The 9037-nt window shown below is 45.4% G+C and overlaps 1 protein-coding gene across 2 annotated transcripts in view; it reads left to right on the forward strand.

Moving 5' to 3' along the window:
* Window positions 1-9037, forward strand: part of Shroom3 (shroom family member 3) — a 266607-nt gene that overhangs the window by 82620 nt on the left and 174950 nt on the right. The gene's annotated exons all lie outside the window — the stretch shown is intronic.

Below are 9037 nucleotides of genomic sequence, written 5' to 3' on the forward strand. Positions count from 1 at the left end.
AGAGAGAGAGAGAGAGAGAGAGAGAGAGAGAGAGAGAGAGAGAGAGCAGGCAAAGGTCTTGTGAACCTCCGTTTACCAAAGGAAAATGGGAGAAGTTAGAGTTCAGCACAACCGACAGAGGTCCAGAACTCAGAAACTTCTCAGGGTGATGGGAAAGAGGAACAGAAGAAGTTCTGGTAAGTGCAGGAGCCAAGAAAAGAGGGGGTCAGAGCCCCAGGTGGAGGGCCACAAACCCTGTAAAGGCACAAAGGGCTGCCAGATCCCCAAGCGTGGGCAAAGCCTAAGGTACTGCTAGAACCCTGACAGACTGTTAGGTTGGTAAGGGGAAAGGGGACGTGCAGTGAGGAGGCGCATAGCTGCAGATGGAATGACCTGACCCTCTGAGAGGACAGAGGCTGAGTCCGAGAGTTGATAGCTGATTGGGTAGCAGAGGAAAGCATGGCTCTAAGAGTTGGGGAGTGGGGGAGGGGTAGAGGAGGTTATAGGGAAGGTGTCAGACAGTGAAGATCGTTCTTATTGGATTCGTTATAAAAATCTTGCTGAAGTCGGTCCTCTTAGTAGCTTTGGAGTAGAGTAATTTTCAGAGGAGTCACAGAATAGAAACAATCCCAATGCCTGTATCTACTCACAGGATACAGTTTGGTAGTGAAAAGCCACTTCTTCATGCTATCGTTAGGATAAAACTTGAAAGTATTGTGCTAAGTGAAAAAAGCCAGCCATAAAAGGCTATATCCTATATGATGTAAATATTCTGAATAGGAAAGTTTATAAAGATAAAAAAAAAAAAAAAGACTTGAGAGGCCCAAAGAGATAGCTCAGTGCTTAAGAACACTTGTTACCCTAGCAGAGGAACTGGATTTGGTTCCAGCCCCACATGGCAGTTTATGCCTGCCTGTAGCTCTAGTTCCAAGGGATCCAACGCCCTTTCCTGACCTCTGAGAGCACCAGGTACGTGTGCTGCATTTGTACACATGAAGGCACTTACCCGTACACATTGAAATTCAACGCATTTTAAGTAGACTTGTGCGGAGCTGCCTGCAGTAGGGAGATGTGGGGCGGGCTTGTGAAGGCCGTAGGCACAGTGGCTCTGGGAACAGTGTTAAAAATATTCCCAAGTCATTTATGGCGATGTTTGTACAACTCCATGAGTAAACTTAAAACCCACCGGGTTGTGCGCTTTACAAGGGTGAACTTTACAGCATCTAAATTATATCATAAAGCTGTCAACAACAAATATAAACCAAGATAAGAGGAGGTGGTCAGAGAAGCTCTCGAGGCTGAGAGGGGACGGTGTATTTGGCGGTGTCCAGAGCTAGAATCTGACCGTGGAAGTGAGTAGCAATGATAACTAGGCAGGGGGCCAAGAAAGACAAGAGTGCTAGGGGGTTGTAGAGGTCATGGGCCCCGAGGGGTGTAGCAGGAGTCACCCTGGCAGTAAATCTGCCAGTGAGCCAGGAGGGGGAGAAGTCTCCAAGGATGAGGAGGGCAGCCTGTGGGCTTGCAGATGGCCTAGCATGTGGGGTTGGAGTACAGGGTGGGAGAGAGCGGTAGAGTAGGGGAGTGGGTGGGAGGGGACTCTAATAGCAGGACGTTCAAAGCCAGCGTGCGGTTAGAGAGGGTCTGGAATTTGGAACTTGGAAAGGATTCAAAGGCACTCTTAAGAACTCGGGGTCTGCTGGCTCTCTCCTTCATTTAGCCACGCCGCGTACGTTTGTTCTGTTGCTCTCACTGCTCTCTACTCATGGAGTCCTCTCAGGAGGTGGCGCTGGATGGGGCAGAGAAGACTTTGGTCACCTCAGTGTCTGGTGACTGTATAATGACTTCCCTTCCTGTCGCCCTGAAGGTGGACGGAGGGCTATGCTGACCAGTCTGTGACTTTGCACCCACTGTGGACACCATCCTGGCCTTCATTATTTAATGACGCTATGGAAGCATCTGCCTCGATTTCTTTATTGATTCTTTGGTAATCACACATCATGCACCCCAACCCTGCTCCTTTTACAGTCTTTCCAAATCTGCCCTCTACCCCTTAACAGCCTCCCCACAGAAGCAAAACAAAGCAAAGAAAAAAGAATAACAGAAAAAAACTTTTCGCCGACACCCCTGGGCAACGACCTGCTCCTCTATCAATCGCTGCCTTCTCTCTGAGTTGGCGCGCCTCCAGTTCCGCCATACAGGTGCTGCTCTGCTCCTGTGTCTTCCCACTTCTCCATCACGTGTTGGTTGCGGTGGCACTGGAAGCTGCGGCATGCCATGCAGTAGACCCTTTTGTCCGAACAGCCTGACTTGCAATGGTCATTGCATTGAGTCCTTGGTCTGGCTCACAGTCTCGTGCTTCTGCTATACCATCAATACTGGACCCTCTCTGGGACTTAGCTCACACATCCTGCCGTTGCCCAGAGTCATGGAGATCCTGTGGCTATGACTCTGTAGGACTGGCCCCTCCACCCACTCCACCAGCTCAGGGTTGGGGTAGGTGTAGAGATGGCCAGTTCATGGCCCTGGCTTCGGGCCTGGGTGGGAGCTGAGTTGGTCAGGCCCTGGCCTCCCTTCCCCTTAGCGAGATTTCCTCAATGTGTTAAAGGGTTGCCTATTTAGAGAGAAATGGGAGGGGTATGATGGACTTTGACTTCAGGTCTAAGGCTGCGCTTGAATTTTGGCTATGCTCTTTCTAACGTAATCTATGTGGGCGTCGTCTTAGTTAGAGTTTCTATTGCTGTGATAAGACAACAAGACCAAAACCAACTTGGGGAAGAAGGGGGTTTTTTGATTACAGCTTAAAGTCTGTTATCCAGGGGCTTCATAACAGAAACTCAAGTCAAGGACCTGGAGGCAGGCACCGATGCTTTTTCCTCATTGGTTGTTCAGCCTGCTTTCTTATAGCACCCAGATCTCTTAGCTACAGTGATCCGGACCTTCCATATCAACCATCAATCATTAATCAAGACAATGCACACAGACTGGTGATAGGGGCATTTTCCCTACTGAGGGTCCTTCTTCCCAAATGACTCTTGCTTGTGTTGAGTTGACATAAAACTAGCCAGCCCAGGCGCCTTACTTAATATTGCTGGGCTTAGTTTGGTGATAAACAGAATACTCCTATGTGTTGGCAAGAGTGGATTCTCGAGGTCCTAACAGGTGGCAGACACAGCCAGAAACTCTGTCTTCTCCTCCTCTTCCTTCCCTTCCCTCCTCCTGTTGTTGGCCCCCCCCCCTGCACCTCCAGAAACCCTGTCTAACCGGATGTCCTCTAGGGATGACTGAAATGGTTGAGCTGATTTCCAAACTGGCAGGATCACTAGAATCACATTATTTTACTATGCCTTATAACATTTCTCAAAGTTTGGGTTTGGGAGGGTTGTTATTTTTGTTTTGTTTTGTTTCACTTTTAATTGGACTGGAGAGAAGTGATTCACTGGTAGACTCTTTGCCTTACAAAAAAAAATCAAAAAAACAAAAAACAAAAACAACAACAAAAAAAACCACCTCAAGTGTTTTATAAAATATTTCTGGTCTTTTAATGTGGAGTATAGAAAAGAAGGGTTTGCATTCTTGATTTACAAAGGAAAATATAAATGAGTATTTTAAATGTTTACTGGGCCTGTTTTTCTGCCCGCTGTACATGCAAATATTGATTTAATGCCCCTTGCCCTTCTGTGAAGTAGTACTAGCTTTATCTCACATGAAGGGAACAAGCCAGAGAGAAATCAAATAACTTGTTGAAGGTCACATAGCTTCTCAGCCTGGGGGAGGATTTGAACCCCACCATCTGGCTGTGAAGCCTAACCTCCATAGGGCCACTGATAGATGGCAAGGAAACAAATCATTGTTGGGAACTACAGAGAGAAGAAATCCTTTCGCCAGTTGGTGCTCGGGTGTCTTTCTGGAATCTCTTACAGTGTGTAAATATTGGAGCCTCACATTGATGACTAATAGAATACTATTGTTATCCCAGACAGGCTCGAAGTCCTTGAGAGCTTTATTACCCCATCTCCTTAGAGCTCAGCCACCTCTGAGAATTCTTTTGCAGAGACAAAGAACCCATTTCCTTGGAGACAATGGTAGACACCTTTGTCATATGACATTCCTGTCTGCTGCAAGTCAAGTTCCAATAATAAATAGTAAGCCATGTGTTGTTGTTAATTAATCCCAGCTCTTGGGAGGCAAAGACAGGCAGATCTCTGACTTGAAGAACAACCTGTGTAGAAAGCACAGGTCAGCCAGAGTTGCTGAATGAGACCCTCATTCTCTCCAACAGACGGACCAATATTAATGTTAAAAACAATACTTTGGCCAGAAATGATGGCACACACCTTTAATTTCAGTGCTCCACTGGGGAGGCAGAAGCAGGTGGATCTCTGTGAGTTTGGATCTACATAGTAATCTGTGAGCCTGATCTAGCTACTTAGTAAGTTCTAAGCTAGTCAGGACTACATAGTAAGAACTTGTCTCAAAAGAAAGTTTACTTTATAATACATGCTATATACTTATAAAGCATATAAAATACATGTACAATTTAAAGATTTGATTTCCTTCCCAAACTGAGCTCTGTTGATGCGGCAAGTGATTCTTCTTGTTTTGAGACAGGGTCTGCTCATGTACCCCTGGCTGCCATGGCATTCACTGTGCAGTCCTGGCTGGCCTCAAACTCATTCCCCAGACCTCGGCTTCCTCAGTGCTGGGATATAGGAGTGTATACCACCCTGTGTCTTCCATGTTTTATGTATCTTATTCATGCACATAATAATAGCTGATCTGTGGATAAACACATGGCATGTATAGAATGGACTGGAAACATAAATATAAACAAACTAAGGTGGAAAAGAATATCTTTCTTTAGCAACATGGAATAAACATGCTAAGACTCCTGGAATTACTTCGGAAATGGTTATAAAATAGAAACAAATGCCTTTGAATATAAAGGAACCATTTGTCATAGTCTCCTGTCTGAGTGGGAAAGAAATGGCATCTCAGCAGCTTAAACACGGCTTTATCTCTTGCTCATTCTTTTTGTTTTCATAGGCCTATTTGTGGTCTGAATACATGTGTGTATGTTTACATATGTGTGTGCAGGTACATGTGCATATATGTACACGTATGCATGTGAAGGCCAAAGGCTGACAATCAGTTTCTTCTTGATTGCTTTCTGCTTCATTCACTGAGGCAGGCTCTTTCAGTCAAACCCAAGAGCTCACTGATGATAGGGCTAGTACAGCTAGCCTGCTTGCTCCAAGAACCCCCCATCTCAGCCTTCCCAGGGTTGGAATTACAAGGGCATTTATGTGGGTGTTGGTTCTCCATTCGTTCACCACAAGTGAACCTACTGAGGCTGTCTCCACCTCCTATTTCTTGCAAGTTCTTTTTTTTTAATATTTATTTATTTATTATGTATACAATATTCTGTATGCCTGCTGGCCAGAAGAGGGCACCAGACCCCACTACAGATGGTTGTGAGCCACCATGTGGTTGCTGGGAATTGAACTCAGGACCTTTGGTAGAGCAGGCAATGCTCTTAACCTCTGAGCCATCTCTCCAGCCCCTTCTTGCAAGTTGTATATCCATGGTGTGTCAGGACAGCCGCTGGCCTTCATTACTCAGCTGTCACTGACAGATAAACTGGCCTCTCCAACATGCTCAGTGATGGTACCAAAGGAAAGGATGCCTGGAGAAGTGGGGGCAACATAGTTTCCTGTGCAAAAATCATCAACCAGAAATAGCTTCCTGGCCCACCCAGCTGCAAGGTTTCCAGCCTCAGACCAAAAGAAAGAAAGCCTCCTCCATGGCCAGGTGGGAACTTGGGGACTCATTTTTTTTTAAGTATTAGGGATTGAATTCAAGACCTCCTGAATGCTTACATAAGCACTCTACCACTGACCTGTAGCCCTAGCTTTTTGTATTTTTAAAATTTTAAGACAGAGTCACGATAAATTGCCCAGCGTAGCCTAGAACTCGTGATCTTCCTACCTCAGCCTCTGGAGTAGCTGGGACCATGGACCTGTGCCATCTGACCCAACCTCAGGAATTCTTAGTGAGCAGCATAGGTGACACCCCTGGGCTCCTCAGACTTCCAGTGTTTAATGCTTTAAAACAAACAAAGCAATTGAGAAGGACATCTCTGCCTTTCAGATTTCGCTGTGGCCCTTGAGGCTCAAGGCTTCCCCACTGGCCGTCCCCTGTGTTTCACAGGGCAAGTGTATCACTGCTTTGTAGAGTGACGTTTCCTTCGGCTTTTGTCTCTAGGAGCTTTAGAGCCGAAGATGAGTTTGTCTAAAGAATCTTGCATTAAAACAGGGTCTAAAATGTTATCTAAAATGGTAGAAAGTTGAAAATCAAGATGATGATTTGTGCAAAGAAGTTTATTTAACCTTATCTGTAAAAAACAATAAAAATAAAAAAAATTAAGATACAATTATAACCCTGGGCAAATCCTCAGAATAATGGTCAAAGATTGCTATTCCATCCTGACTTCTTTATAAACTTTTAAGGTAATGTTTTATCTTTTGTGTTTTGCCTTTTTTGGAAGATATTCAAGTTAGCTATTCCATTGGTTAACTCCATACCATTGTGCAATTATATCATTGGTTAATCATAGCATCGGGTAATTATATCGTGGGGTAAGTACCAGGGTTTGCATTTCGTTTGCTTGTTGAGTTATCTGTCGTCCCACATCCAAGCTGGCCATGATGGAACTGCTGGAGATGGAGCTGAACCCCAGGGGGTGTGGAGTGGGAAGCTCACGGCCGCTTGCCTCAGTTGTGAATATCTGTGAGTGAGGTTGACCCTGCTACCCCACAGAACCATGTTCTAATAGGCACATGGGAAATGAATATCCAGATGGGTGATGAGATTTCCCCACCCATGGAGTGTACCCTTGGAGGTTTTTTTTTATTTTATTGTTTTTCATTTTGCTCGGATACACATAGCTTCTTCCTCTATTCTCTAATGTTGCTAAGGAGTGCCTCAACCCCATTGTAAGATGAGGAGAAGAATAAATAAACAAATGGAGACAAACACTGACTGCTCAACTTTCTAATCACCCCCAAACTGGTTTTATTGGAACCAACCACCTTGGAGAAGCCAGAGTCGGGCACTTTCTTGCAATGAGGGCAGCTGAGTGTGCACATTTGCCCTGGTGGAGCTTAGGGGTTGGCTATCTTTGATCAGATCTTTTCTCTTAATGAGCAGAAAATCCCGAACTTCAGCATGGCTTAGTTTTCAGCCACTGCAGCTCTTCAGATGTTCTGTGGGGGGGTTGCTGAGTGACCTTCCACCCTGGGACCTCTCTGGGAACCTTCCTGCTGAAGGCGAGACTGTCCCCTGAGCCTTTATAAATCAAGTTAACTCTCAGCTGTAACTCTAGGAAAGTAACGCCTGTCCTTCTTCATCAGTCCCTGTTGTAGGAGAGGCTGCTTGTTCATTTTAGTTTTCCCTGCCTAGTTCTGTTCTACCCTATAGGCCAAGCCAGTTTCTTTATTAACCAATGGTATTCACAGCATTCAGAGGGGAATCCCACATGAAGTCCCTTCCCCCCGGGTGTCTTCAGATGCTAACATATGCATTCTTGCAGTGGACATGGTCAGAGAAGAATAAAACTGACCTAGCAGAATTGAGCAATGCATGAAGCATGCCTCAGGAGCCCTTGCTCTGGGTTGTTACTCATACAATCCTCACATGATCTTAGCATGGTTTGCTTTGTGGTCCCACTTGTAGGGTAAGGAAATGCTTGTTCAGAAAAGACTCCCATCACCCAGTCTGGGAATGACTTCATCCTGTGCTGGTCTGACCCCAGAGCTCCTAGTCTCTATACACGGTGCTGCCTCTGCCCCGTTTTTTTTTTTTTTTTTTTTTTTTTTTTTTTTTTTTTTTTTTTGCTTCCCATCTAAGTTGTTAGATTTAGAGGAGAACAATACACCCTTATCCTAAAAATAACAGAAGCAAGTTTTTATATGGTTTTTCCTACTGTTTTGGTCACTGTTCTATTGCTGTGAAGAGACACCATGTCCAAGGCAACTCTTATAAAAGAAAGCATTTGACTGAGGGCTTGTTCACAGTTTCAGAGGTTTAGTCCATTATGCTGGTGAGAATCATAGCAACACACAGGCAGACACAGTCCTGGAGAAATACTTCATAGCTGCATCCTGATCCACTGGCCATGACAGAGAGACTCTGGGCTTGGCATGGGCTTTTGAAACCTCAGAGCCCACCCCCACTGACACACTTCCTCCAACAAGACCACACCTCCTAATCCTTTCCAATACTGTCACTTTCTGGTGACCAAGCATTCAAATCTATGAGCCTGTTGAGGCCATTTTTATTATTTTTGATTTTTTGAGATGGGGTTTCTCTGTGTGACTTTGGAGCCTGTTCTGGAACTCGCTCTGTAGATGAGACCGGCCTTAAATTCCTGAGTGCTGGAATTAAAGGCATGCTCCATTCCTACCCAGAACTATGGAGGCCATTTTTATAAAAATGGTTCCCAAAGGCCCATAGGGAATGGCACTGTTAGGAGATGTGACCTTGTTGGATGAAGTGTGTCATTGGGGGTGGGCTTTGAGATTCCTGATGCTCAACTAGGCCCAGTGTTTGTTGGGAGCTGTGAACCCCCAGATCCTGAATTTCTTGTGAACAACTTGTTTTCCCCTGATCTGAGTGCCTGCTTTCCTGCAGCACCAGAAACCATTGTAGTAGCTGCGGAAGGTCTCCGAGCCTGCCTGCTGCCCGGGCCGGTTGTGGTGGCACACACCGGTAGGGTTTGCTGAAGGAAGCAGAGGCAGGAGGAACTGCCAAGCCATCCTGGAGACTTTGGGAACACCATGGGTGGCTGCTATTGTTACAGATGCAGCCTCCTTCATGGCAGTTGAAATTGTCATCAGCCAGATGGCTGCTGTGACTATCCTGTAGCTGGCACCAGCATTTACTATCATTCATGTTGACCATAGAATGAGCATGTTCGCTAGGGCATTTTCCAGCTTATAAGAGCAGTTGGATTTTTTGTGGGATTTCCATGTGGTTAGTTGCTCTTCTTTTTTCTAAATAT

This window comes from Alexandromys fortis, unplaced genomic scaffold (genome assembly GCF_014885135.2).
Source record: "Alexandromys fortis isolate MF-2015 unplaced genomic scaffold, M_Fortis_MF-2015_v1.1 scaffold_0, whole genome shotgun sequence".
Classification (NCBI taxonomy): Eukaryota; Metazoa; Chordata; class Mammalia; order Rodentia; family Cricetidae; genus Alexandromys; species Alexandromys fortis.